The sequence below is a fragment of the Bos indicus x Bos taurus genome, chromosome 28 (assembly GCF_003369695.1).
Source record: "Bos indicus x Bos taurus breed Angus x Brahman F1 hybrid chromosome 28, Bos_hybrid_MaternalHap_v2.0, whole genome shotgun sequence".
Classification (NCBI taxonomy): domain Eukaryota; kingdom Metazoa; phylum Chordata; class Mammalia; order Artiodactyla; family Bovidae; genus Bos; species Bos indicus x Bos taurus.
In genome coordinates, this window is record NC_040103.1 from 17,152,965 (window position 1) to 17,166,456 (window position 13,492).

General features: G+C 42.1%; 1 non-coding gene across 1 annotated transcript; it reads right to left on the minus strand.

The window, feature by feature from the left end:
- Positions 1–9,011: 9,011 nt before the first annotated feature.
- Positions 9,012–9,118, minus strand: LOC113885632. Its single transcript, XR_003509284.1, has one exon. It is a non-coding gene; the product is annotated as a U6 spliceosomal RNA (small nuclear RNA).
- Between the last annotated feature and the right edge of the window lie 4,374 nt (positions 9,119–13,492).

Here is a 13,492-nt window from a genome sequence, read left to right on the forward strand (position 1 = left end):
CCAGGGAAGTCCCAATTGTTCTGTATCTTGATTGTCATGATGGTTACATGAATCTACAGATGCTGTAAAATAACATAGAATTTTCAGACATACATATCAATATTAACTTCCTGGTTTTGATGTCTTACTATAGTCATATAAAATGTACCCATTGGAGGAAACTGAGTAAAGAATACCTGACAGCTTTCTCTGTACTTCTGCAATTTTTTGTAAATCTGTAATTATTTCAATACAAAAATATTTTTGAAATCTTCCCAGAGTGATGTAGAATCCATAGACTATGTATTATTTATTCATAGCAAGATGAAAAACACTGTTATTTAATGAATTTATGCCCTAAAATACATGTTAAGAGCTTGGGTTTTGGTATTAAGTAGCCTTGAATCTCACTTCTTTATTTAGTAGCCATAGGTCTTGGAAAATAATTTATTGTCTGCATGTCTCAATTTCCTTTCCTGCTAAAATATAATCATAGGAATAATAATAGTAATACCTGCCTTGTGGCAGTTTTACAAAGATTAGAATGAGATAATATACATATTGCTCTTAGCACAATATCTGACATCTACATATACCTGAATAATTGGGAGTTGATGCTATTTTCTTTCTTCCAGATCTTCATAGGGCTTTGTACTAATTCTTGATTGTACTGCTGTATTTAAACTGATATATATTTATGACGTGAGTCTGCAGCTGGGTGGAAAACTTCATGAGTTATCCTTTACATGCCATTAGCACCGAGTAAATTAATTTATAAAGTTATTAAAATCATATATATCAAATGCCTAATCTGCTTTGCACAATCCAGTGGTCACTTTTCAGTGTCCCCTGGAACTTATTTCTCAGCACCATTTGACACAGTCAGCCATTTTCCCATTTTTAATCCTGCTCTGGGGTGAACTGTATTCCTCCAAATTCACATATTGAAGCCCTAACCCCAGGGTGATGTAACTTGAAAATGGGGCCATAGTGCAGTAATTAGGTTTAGATGAAGTCGTAAGGGTGGGGCCCTTATGGTGGGGTTAGTGCCTTTCTAAGAAGAGACACCAGAGATCTCTTTATTTCTTGCTATGCCATATGAGAATGCTATGAGGAAGAAGCCATCTGGAAGCCAGAAAGAGCTCTCACCAGAAACTGCTTGCACTTGTGCCTTGATCTTGGATTTCCCAATTTCCAGAACTGTGAAAAACAAATTTCTGATGGTTCAACCACCTAGTCTATGGCATTCTGTTATGGAAGCCAAGCAGAGTAGTACAAATACCCCTGTCCTTTCCTTTGCTTTTTTTCCACCAGCCTTTAAATATTAAAGTTCCTCTGTGTTTTCTCCCAAGGTTTTTTGTTTTTCTTCTAACTCTGTTCATCCTCCTTAAATAATCTAATCAGTTACCAAAGTTCCAGTTAGTGTCTTTGCACCAGTAGCATCCACATTATCTAACCATCAAGTCACACTTTGCTTCTGAGCTCCAAGCTCATGCATCTGTATTTCCACAGTCATCAGTATGTCTCATATTTAACATGTATCCATCAGGCCTCTGGCAGGAAACAAAATAAATTTGAATAAAGAAGCTATTTGCAGAATTGTGGGCAAGGTTTAGGAAAAGCAACGTGGGTTGATGCCTTCCTGCTACTAGGTCTATAGACCTAGTAACAGCAGGAAGTTATTAGCACTCCAAATCTGTTGGGCAAGAGAAGGAAGTGGTTACAAGAACCCAGAGAGAGAGAGAGAAGGAGAGAAGGATGGGGGTTGGGGGGAGAGGAAGAAAGGGAGTGAGGGGAAGAGATTGTGTGTGTACTAACTAACTAGCTGCTATGTGGACAGGAATGTCTGATAGATGGTGGGACAAAGTCAACCCAAGAACACCCAGTAGGAACAGACCCAGTGAAATAAATATCCAACCCACATTCTCCTCTCTTTGATCTATTTCCTCTGCCCTGTTCATTGAACCCAATTGGAAGTGAGAGGGCAAAGTCATCTATTTAATAGGATATAAAGATCAGCCTCCTGGGGCAGAGAGCAGAGTGGTGAAGAGAGGAGACTGAATGTGGAAGAATCAAAGGAAGCTCTCTGATACATAAAGGATTAAGCCCAGTTCAGTTCAGTTCAGTTCAGTCACTCAGTCGTGTCCGACTTTTTGCGACCCCATGAATTGCAGCACGCCAGGCCTCCCTGTCCATCACCAACTCCCAGAGTTCACTCAGACTCAGGTCCATCGAGTCAGTGATGCCATCCAGCCATCTCATCCTCTGTTGTCCCCTTCTCCTCCTGCCCCCAATCCCTCCCAGCATCAGAGTCTTTTCCAGTGAGTCAACTCTTCACATGAGGTGGCCAAAGTACTGGAGTTTCAGCTTTAGCATCATTCCTTCCAAAGAAATCCCAGGGCTGATCTCCTTCAGAATGGACTGGTTGGATCTCCTTGCAGTCCAGGGGACTCTCAACAGTCTTCTCCAACACCACAGTTCAAAAGCATCAGTTCTGTGGTGCTCAGCCTTCTTAACAGTCCAACTCTCACATCCATACATGACCACAGGAAAAACCATAGCCTTGACCAGACAGACCTTTGTTGGCAAAGTAATGTCTCTGCTTTTGAATATGCTATCTAGGTTGGTCATAACTTTCCTATGCTATCTAGGAAAAAGCATAGCCTTGACTAGACGGACCTTTGTTGGCAAAGTAATGTCTCTGCTTTTCAATATGCTATATAGGTTGGTCATAACTTTCCTTCCAAGAAGTAAGCGTCTTTTAATTTCATGGCTGCAGTCACCATCTGCAGTGATTTTGGAGCCCAGAAAAATAAAGTCTGACACTGTTTCCACTATTTCCATCTATTTCCCATGAAGTGATGGGACCAGATGCCATGATCTTCGTTTTCTGAATGTTGAGCTTTAAGCCAACTTTTTCACTCTTCTCTTTCACTTTCATCAAGAGTTTGTTCCTCTTCACTTTCTGCCATAAGGGTGGTGTCATCTGCATATCTGAGGTTATTGATATTTCTCCCGGCAATCTTGATTCCAGCTTGTGTTTCTTCCAGTCCAGCGTTTCTCATGATGTACTCTGCATAGAAGTTAAATAAGCAGGGTGACAATATACAGCCTTGACGTACTCCTTTTCCTATTTGGAACCAGTCTGTTGTTCCATGTCTAGTTCTAACTGTTGCTTCCTGACCTGCATATAGGTTTCTCAAGAGGCAGGTCAGGTAGTCTGGTATTCCCATCTCTTTCAGAATTTTCCATAGTTGATTGTGATCCACACAGTCAAAGGCTTTGGCATAGTCAATAAAGCAGAAATAGATGATTTTCTGGAACTCTCTTGCTTTTTCCATGATCCAGCGGATGTTGGCAATTAGATCTCTGGTTCCTCTGCCTTTTCTAAAACCAGCTTGAACATCAGGAAGTTCACAGTTCACATATTGCTGAAGCCTGGCTTGGAGAATTTTGAGCATTACTTTACTAGCATGTGTGGAGAAGGAAATGGCAACCCACTCCAGTATTCTTGCCTGGAAAATCCCATGGACGGGGGAGCCTGGTAGGCTAGTCTATGGGGTCGCAAAGAGTCGGACACGACTGCGACTTCACTCACTTCACTCACTTACTAGCGTGTGAGATGAGTGCAATTGTGCGGTAGTTTGAGCATTCTTTGGCGTTACCTTTCTTTGGGACTGGAATGAAAACTGAGCTTTTCCAGTCCTGTGGCCACTGCTGAGTTTTCCAAATTTGCTGACATATTGAGGGCAGCACTTTCACAGCATCATCTTTTAGGATTTGAAATAGCTCAACTGGAATTCCATCACCTCCACTAGCTTTGTTCGTAGTGATGCTTTCTAAGGCCCACTTGACTTCACATTCCAGGATGTCTGGCTCTAGGTCAGTGATCACACCATCATGATTATCTGGGTCATGAAGATCTTTTTTGTACAGTTCTTCTGTGTATTCTTGCCATCTCTTCTTAATATCTTCTGCTTCTATTAGGTCCATACCATTTCTGTCCTTTGTCGAGCCCATCTTTGCATGAAATGTTCCCTTGGTATCTCTGATTTTCTTGAAGAGATCTTTAGTCTTTCCCATTCTGTTGTTTTCCTCTATTTCTTTGCATTGATTGCTAAGGAAGGCTTTCTTATCTCTTCTTGCTATCCTTTGGAACTCTGCATTCAGATGTTTATATCTTTCCTTTTCTCCTTTGCTTTTTGCTTCTCTTCTTTTCACAGCTATTTGTAAGGCCTCCCCAGAGTGCCATTTTGGTTTTTTGCATTTCTTTTCTATGGGGATGGTCTTGATCCCTATCTCCTGTACAATGTCATGAACCTCATTCCATAGTTCATCAGGCACTCTATCTATCAGATCTAGGCGCTTAAGTCTATTTCTCACTTCCACTGTATAATCATAAGGGATTTGATTTAGGTCATACCTGAATGGTCTAGTGGTTTTCCCTACTTTCTTCAATTTCAGTCTGAATTTGGCAATAAGGAGTTCATGATCTGAGCCACAGTCAGCTCCTGGTCTTGTTTTTGCTGACTGTATAGAGCTTCTCCATCTTTGGCTGCAAAGAATATAATCAATCTGATTTCAGTGTTGACCATCTGGTGATGTCCATGTATAGAGTCTTCTCTTGTGTTGTTGGAAGAGGGTGTTTGTTATGACCAGTGCATTTTCTTGGCAAAACTCTATTAGTCTTTGCCCTGCTTAATTCCATATTCCAAGGCTAAATTTGCCTGTTACTCCAGGTGTTTCTTGACTTCTTACTTTTGCATTCCAGTCCCCTATAATGAAAAGGACATCTTTTTTGGGTGTTAGTTCTAAAACGTCTTGTAGGTTTTCATAGAACCCTTCAACTTCAGCTTCTTCAGTGTTACTGGTTGGGGCATAGACTTGGATTACTGTGATACTGAATGGTTTGCCTTGGAAACGAACAGAGGTCGTTCTGTCGTTTTTGAGACTGCATCCAAGTACTGCATTTCAGACTCTTTTGTTGACCATGATGGCTACTCCATTTCTTCTGAGGGATTCCTGCCCGCAGTAGTAGATATAATGGTCATCTGAGTTAAATTCACCCATTCCAGTCCATTTCAGTTTGCTGATTCCTAGAATGTCAACATTCACTCTTGCCATCTCTTGTTTGACCACTTCCAATTTGCCTTGATTCATGGACCTGACATTCCAGGTTCCTATGCAATATTGCTCTTTACAGCATCGGACCTTGCTTCTATCACCAGTCACATCCACAGCTGGGTATTCTTTTTGCTTTGGTTCCATCCCTTCATTCTTTCTGGAGTTATTTCTCCACTGATCTCCAGTAGCATATTGGGCACCTCCCAACCTGGGGAGTTTCTCTTTCAGTATCCTATCCTTTTGCCTTTTCATACTGTTCATGAGGTTCTCAAGGCAAGAATATTGAAGTGGTTTGCCATTCATTTCTCCAGTGGACCACATTCTGTCAGATCTCTGCACCATGACCCGCCCGTCTTGGGTTGCCCCACGGGCATGGCTTAGTTTCATTGAGTTAGACAAGGCTGTGGTCCTAGTGTGATTAGATTGACTAGTTTTCTGTGAGTATGGTTTCAGTGCGTTTGCCCTCTGATGCCCTCTTGCAACACCTACTGTCTTACTTGGGTTTCTCTTACCTTGGGTGTGGGGTATCTCTTCATGGCTACTCCAGCAAAGCGCAGCCATTGCTCCTTACCTTGGACGAGGGGTATGTCCTCACCGCTGCCCTTCCTGTCCTTCAACATGGGATAGTTCCTCTAGGCCCAGACGTGGGGTTGGTCCTCCCGGTACCGTCCCTGGCCTCCGGCATGGGGGCATGGGGTAGGTCCTCCTGCCCACCGCCCCTGGCCTCGGGCTTAGGGGCGTGGGGTAGCTCCTCTCATCACGGCCCCTGACCTCAGAGGCTGGGCATCTTCTCTCAGCCGCCCCCCCTGACCTAGGGGTAGCTCGAGGTAGCTCCTCTAGGCCCTCCTGTGCCTGCACAGTGACGGCTCCTTGGACGTGGGGTTGGTCCTCCCGGCCACCGCCCCTGGCCTCGGGCGTGGGGGCGTGGGGTAGCTCCTCCTGGCTGCCGCCCCTGACCTGGACGCGGGGTAGCTCCTCTCTGCCGTTCCTGCGCCATCACAGTGTGGTACTCTCGGCTGCTGCCCCTGACCTCTGACATGGGGTAACTCCTCTTGGCTGCCGCCCTTTGGGCATGGGGTCCTCCCGGCTTCTGCCCCTGACCTCCGACGTGGGGTGGCTCCTCTCCGCTGTGCTTAGTGCGCCGGTCGCAGCCGCCTGCACGTAGCGCGCCGGTCACAGCCCAAACCATCTCTATCTCCAGTATTTCCTAGCTCAGCAGATGTCACCACCATCCACACAAATCCTGAAGCCAAAATCTTGAGAGTTAACGTCAATTCCTCTTTCTTTCTGCTCCTACATCCATATCAAGTACAAATACAATGCAGATATCTTACAAATTTGATGAGGTCTCTCCATCTGTATGGGCTTCCCTGGTGGCTCAGAGGTTAAAGCGTCTGCCTGCAAAGCAGGAGACGCAGGTTCGACCCCTGGGTCGGGAAGATCCCCTGGAGAAGGAAATGGCAACCCACTCCAGTATTCTTGCCTGGAGAATCCCATGGATGGAGGAGCCTAGTAGGCTAGAGTCTACTGGGTTGCAAAGAGTCGGACACGGCTGAGCGACTTCACTTTCACTTTCTCCATCTATACTACAACTATCCTGATTTTAACTCCCATGATATCTCTCTCAGACCACTGAAATCACCCTCTATCTTCATTAACTTCTGTCTGTCTCTGTTCCATCAAGGCATCAGTGTGGTTTGGACTGACAGAATCACAACCTTCCCAAAAGTCCACATTCTAATCCTTGAAACCTGTGACTCTGTTATTTTATATAGCAAAGGGACCTTGCCAATGTAATTGAATTAAGGGTTTTTGAGATGGGAGGTTATGTTGCATTATCTTGGTGGACCAATGTAATCATGAGTTTCTAAAACTGGATAACCTTTGCTGCTTGGAGGCAGTGGCAAATGTGACTACAGAAGAACAGTAAGAAGTATGTCACATGTCTGGCTTTGCAGACCAAGGATGGGGGTTAGTAGGCAAGGAAGACAAGTGGCCTCTGAAGCTCAAGAGGGAAAGGAAATAGATTCCCTCCTATAATCTCCAGAAAGGAAGGTAGCTCTGTTATGACCTCGAGTCCACTGTGAATCATGTTGTGGTAGTTCAGGTGCCAAGTTGTGTCTGACTCTTCACAACCCCATGGGTTGCAGCACTCCAAGCTTCCCAGTCCCCCACCATTTCCAGAGTTTGCCCATGTTCATATCCCTTGAATCCGTGATGCCATCCAACCATCTCCTCTTCTGTCGTCCAATCTTTCCCAGCATCATGGTCTTTTACAGTGAGTCAGCTCCTTGCATCTAGTGTCCAAAGTATTGGAGCTTCAGCATCAGTCCTTCCAAAGAACATTAAGAGTTGATTTCCTTTAAGATAAACTAGTTTGATCTCCTTGCTTTTCAGGGAACTCTCAAGAGTCTTCTCTAGCACCACAGTTTGAACCATGGCCGACTTCTAAACCACAGAACTATAAGAAAATAAATTTGTGCTATTTGAAGCCACTCTCTGTGGTAATTTGTTATAGTAGCTATATCCAGCTCTTAGAGTGGTCTTGTAAAGGCTCAAGTTTAATGTATCACTGTACAGCTTTAAGACCCTCAAATGCTGGTCATTGTACTGACAGTCTAAAAATCCTTCACCTAAATTCCAGAGCCCCCTAAGATCTGCTACTTCATCCTCATTGCAAACATTTCTCAGTCAGCACACTCTAGCTATGGCTCACCGTTTCTGGACCATGCAGTATAACAAATTGCCACAAACCTAGCACATTTATCATCTCAGTTTCTGTGGGTCAGAATGCCAGATCCCTTCCTTAGGATCTCACTAGAATGCAATCAAGGTGTCTGAAGAGCTCCATTTTCATTTGGGGATTAGGGAAGAATCTTCTTCCAAATCTGAGAGGCACAGTGCAATTCCTGACAGAGAGTCTGTTCTCTGCCACTTTGAGCTTCTGATGGCTGTCAGCATTCCGTGACTTGTGGCCACATCACTCCAGTCTCTGTCTCGATAGCCACAGTGATTCTCCTCTTTTGTCCATCTTAAATTGCCCTCTGCCTTTTTCTTTTTTTTGAAAGATTTTTTTTTTTTAATGTAGACCATTTTTTTAAAAAGTCTGTATTGGATTCGTTACCTTTTTTCTATTTTATGTTTTTGGTTTTTGACCATGAGGCATATGGAATTTCAGCTCCCCAATGAAGGATCAAAACTATACTTTCTGCATTGGAAGGTGAAGACTTAACCACTTGACTGCCGGGGAAGTCAATGCCTTTTTCTTAAAAAGACTCTTGTTATTGGATTTAGGGCTCACCCAAGAATCCAGAATGATCTCCACATCTCCTTCTTATTATATTCTAAAATGTCTTTTTTCTATTTTTTTCTTTACTGTCCAAAATGGGTCCTACTGCTTTCCTTTTTTTTTTTTTTATCATTTTTTAAAAAATTTGTACACCCGTGGTGGGTTCATGTTGATGCATGGCAAAACCAATACAATACTGTAAAGTAATTAGCCTCTAATTAAAATAAATAAATTTTAAAAAATTAAAAAGGAAGAATAAAAAAGAAAAAAAATTGAAGATAATTGCTTTACAATGTTGTATTAGTTTCTGCTTCACAGTGAAGTGAACCAGCTATATGTGTACATATACACGTCTCCCCTCTCTCTTGAGCCTCCATCCCACCCCTCTAGGTTGTCACAGAGCACAGAGCTGAGATCCTTGTACTGTATAGCAGCTTCCCACTAGCCATCTATTTCACATATGGTCATGTATATATGTCAATGGCACTCTGTCAGTTCATTCTGTCTCCTTCCCCTGCTGTATCCATAAGTCCATTTTCTATGCCTGGATCTATAGTCTTTCCCTGCAAATGGATTAATCAGTACCATTTTCTAGATTCTGTATATTTGTGTTAAAAAAAAAAAAAAGGAACGCTTCACAAATTTGTGTGTCGTCTTTGTGCAGGGGCCATGCTTATCTTCTCTGTATCATTCCAGCTTTAGTATAAGTGCTGCAAAAGCAAGCACTAAAAAATCCTTTTTTTTGAACAAGTCAGCATTCGCAGGTTCTGGGGATTGAGGTGAACATAGTGGGTCACCGTCCAACCTACTACAGATCAACTGCTTGAATGCCTTCCTTCTCCTGGGCCCTCCCATTACACACTCATCAGCCCCCTTTACTTTTGCATAATCACAATTGTGATCGCTTGTTCAGTGTCTAACTTGACCCACCAGAGCACAACCTCCCTACAGGTAGGAAACTTGTTATGTTGTTCACAACTGCGTTCCCAGCACCTAACATATATTAGGTACACAGTAAGTAGATTTTTTTTTTCTCTCCCAAACCAGCTGAATCATTTCTTTCTCTTCCACTTTGCTGAGGAGAAGTCACCTAAGTCATTGGTAATGAAAGTTCTTCCCACTAATTGTGAACTTGTCATCTCTCAAGCTGTCTCATTAAAAAAAGCATTCATATTCTGAATTTAAATGAAGACTTTCTCTTCTCATATGCTGCTTTACCTTAGGAACTTCAGACCGATTTCTATGTGTAAGAGAAGGGTTGACATATGGAGGATGCAATACAAGTCCTTTGCTATAGTCCGTGGCACATAAATATGGCACAGGACACCATGGATGCTTTAACAGCTCAGTTCTCTTAGGCTGATCAGATTGCTTTTTACAATACGAATATTTAATCCTTTCAAGTCTGAACTCTATCTTCCTACATGCTGTGCCTCGCATGCTGCAGAATGCAGAAGTGGTACTCAGCGAATAACAAATAACAACCACAATGATGATTGTAATGCATACCATAATATTGTTACTAGAAATATAATTATGTGAACAGACAATTTACAGAAGAGAAGGGACCTCAGAGCCCTTGTGTTGTCAATCTGGCCTGTCTCTTAATCAGGGATAATAATAATAAAAATATCGCCCCCCCCATCTGCAGTCAGCTTGTCAGCATAACAATATTTATAGAATGCTGTATGTAACAATGGCATCTCCATGCAGATGGATTAAGACCGAGGAGCAGCTGCAGATGGCTGTTCATTAATGGAAAGAAGAAAATGAATCTGAACAAAGACACTTATGGAACCCCTAATTTATTAGTGCTGTAATAGGGAATAGGAACTCTCTGGAATGATAACTGAGTAAGACCAGTTACAAAGATAATTGTAAAAACAAGACACAGATTCAGTACAACAGACAGGGACATTTTATTGCCTGTAAGGTCTGTAGAATTACAAGGTCAATAGATATCAGACTCAACATCTAATCCTTCATATTTATTAATTACATTCAACAAAGCACTTGCCATCATTCTACAGACTGAAGCTAGATTAACATTCTGTCACAAAAACCTGCTCCGTTAATCCTGAGAGAGGTGAAGATTTCTTTTACTTCTCTGTTGTATTTAATACAGCACATGCATACACACACACACATGTATGCACACACACACACACACACTCTTTGCCACAAAATACTTTCTGACTTTGGTCCTCAGAATGACTTCCTAACATTCAAGAATTTAATGAAGTAAGTTTCATTAAATTCTCTACAAAATGTCAATATGAAGGGGCTCCCAGCTCTTTTTTTTTTTCCTTCCATATCTCAGCTACCACATGACAGAGAAAATTTTTGCATATGTGACTTCTCTGGTTTCTACTTCTCCAAAAGTGTTCTTAAGAATCCATCATTAGCTAAGATCCATGTCAGTGATTTCCAAAGTAGAAGATCGTCCATCAACACAAAACAGAGATATTCATTAATAGATAACAAACATATTGTGGTGTCACCATACAGTGCAAGGAGAGGAACAGACTGCTAAAATAACATGCACAAACCTGGCCGAATCTCAAAATCTTTACACTGAATGGAGGAAGACAGACTTAATTAATGTCTGAGATCAGATGTGGGGAAATCCTCTGAGAAGGGGCCGATGGAGTGCCTTCCTTACTTGATTATGTTGGTGGTTCCATGTCAAGTTTTGCCAAGAGCATGCACTGGTCATAGCAAACACCCTCTTCCAACAACACAATAGAAGACTCTACACATGGACATCACCAGATGATCAACACCCAAATCAGATTGATTATATTCTTTGCAGCCAAAGATGGAGAAGCTCTATACAGTCAGCAAAACAAGAACGAGAGCTGACTTGGCTCAGATCATGAGCTCCTGATTGCCAAATTCAGACTTAAATTGAAGAAAGTAGGGAAAACCACTAGACCATTCAGGTATGACTTATATCAAATCCCTTATGATTATACAGTGGAAGTGAGAAATAGATTTAAGGGACTAGATCTGATAGAGTGCCTGATGAACAATGGACAGAGGTTCGTGACATTGTACAAAAAGGAATCAAGACAACCCCCAAGAAAAAGAAATGCAAAAAAGCAAACTGGCTATCTGAGGAGGACTTACAAATAGCTGTGAAAAGAAGAAAAGTGAAAAGCAAAGGAGAAAAGGAAAGATATGCCCAATTGAATGCAGAGTTCCAAAGAATAGCAAGGAGTGATAGAAAGCCTTCCTCAGTGATCAATGGAAAGAAATAGAGGAAAACAACAGAATGGGAAAGACTAGAGATCTCTTCAAGAAAATTAGAGATACCAAGGGGAAATTTCATGCAAAGATGGGCTCGATAAAGGACAGAAATGGTATGGACCTAACAGAAGCAGAAGATATTAAGAAGAGGTGGCAAGAATACACAGAAGAACTGTACAGAAAAGATCTTCATGACCCAGATAATCACGGTGGTGTGAACACTTCACCTAGAGCCAGACATCCTGGAATGTGAAGTCAAGTGGGCCTTAGGAAGCATCACTGTGAACAAAGCTAGTGGAGGTGATGGAATTCCAGTTGAGCTCTTTCAAATCCTGAAAGATGATGCTGTGAAAGTGCTGCACTCAATATGCCAGCAAATTTGGAAAACTCAGGACTGGAAAAGGTCAGTTTTCATTCCAATCCCAAAGAAAGGCAGTGCCAAAAAATGCTCAAATTACTGCACAATTGCACTCATCTCACACGCTAGTAAAGTAATGTTCAAAATTCTCCAAGCCAGGCTTCAGTGATATGTGAACTGTGAACTTCCAGATGTTCAAGCTGGTTTTAGAAAAATCAGAGGAACCAGAGATCAAAGTGCAAACATCAAATGGATCATCAAAAAAGCAAGAGAGTTCCAGAAAAACATCTATTTCTGCTTTATTGACTATGCCAAAATCTTTGACTGTGTGGATCACAATAAACTGTGGAAAATTCTTAAAGAAATGGGAATACCAGACCGCCTGACCTGCCTCTTGAGAAACCTATATGCAGGTCAGGAGCAACAGTTAGAACTGGACATGGAACAACAGACTGGTTCCAAATAGGAAAAGGAGTATGTCAAGGCTGTATATTGTCACCCTGCTTATTTAATTTATATGCAGAGTACATCATGAGAAACGCTGGGATGGAAGAAGTGTAAGCTGGAATCAAGATTGCTGGGAGAAATATCAATAACTTCAGATATGCAGATGACAACACCCTTATGGCAGAAAGTGAAGAGAAACTAAAAAGCCTCTTGATGAAAGTGAAAGAGGAGATTGAAAAAGTTGGCTTAAAGCTCAACATTCAGAAAACTAGGATCATGGCATCCAGTCCCATCACTTCATGGGAAATAGATGGGGAAACAGTGGCTGACTTTATTTTGGGGGGCTCCAAAATCACTGCAGATGGTGACTGCAGCCATGAAATTAAAAGACACTTACTCCTTGGAAGGAAAGTTATGACCAAATGAGACAGCATATTAAAAAGCAGAGACATTACTTTGCCGACAAAGGTCCATGTAGTCAAGGCTACGGTTTTTCCAGTAGTCATGTATGGATGTGAGAGTTGGACTATAAAGAAAGCTGAGTGCCGAAGAATTGATGCTTTTAAACTGTGGTGTTGGAGAAGACTCTTGAGAATCCCTTGGACTGCAAGGAGATCCACCCAGTCCATCGTAAAGGAGATCAGTCCTGGATGTTCATCAGAAGGACTGATGTTGAAGCTGAAACTCCATTACTTTGGGCAAGAGGTGACTCACTTGAAAAGACCCTGATACTGGGAAAGATTGAGGGCAGGAGGAGAAGGGGACAACAGAGGATGAGATGGTTGCATGGCATCACCAACTCAGTGGATATGAGTTTGTGTGAACTCCACGAGTTGGTGATGGACAGGGAGGCGTGGTGTGCCGCAGTTTATGGGGTTGTAAAGAGTCAGACACGACTGAGAGACTGAACTGAACTGAACTGAACCATTTGTCAAAACTCATCAAACTATTCACTTTGATAGTTTACTTACTGCTTGTAAAATATTAACTCAGTAGGTTGGTTTTTAAGATTCCTTAGCTCAAATATGTTTAAGAAATATCGTATC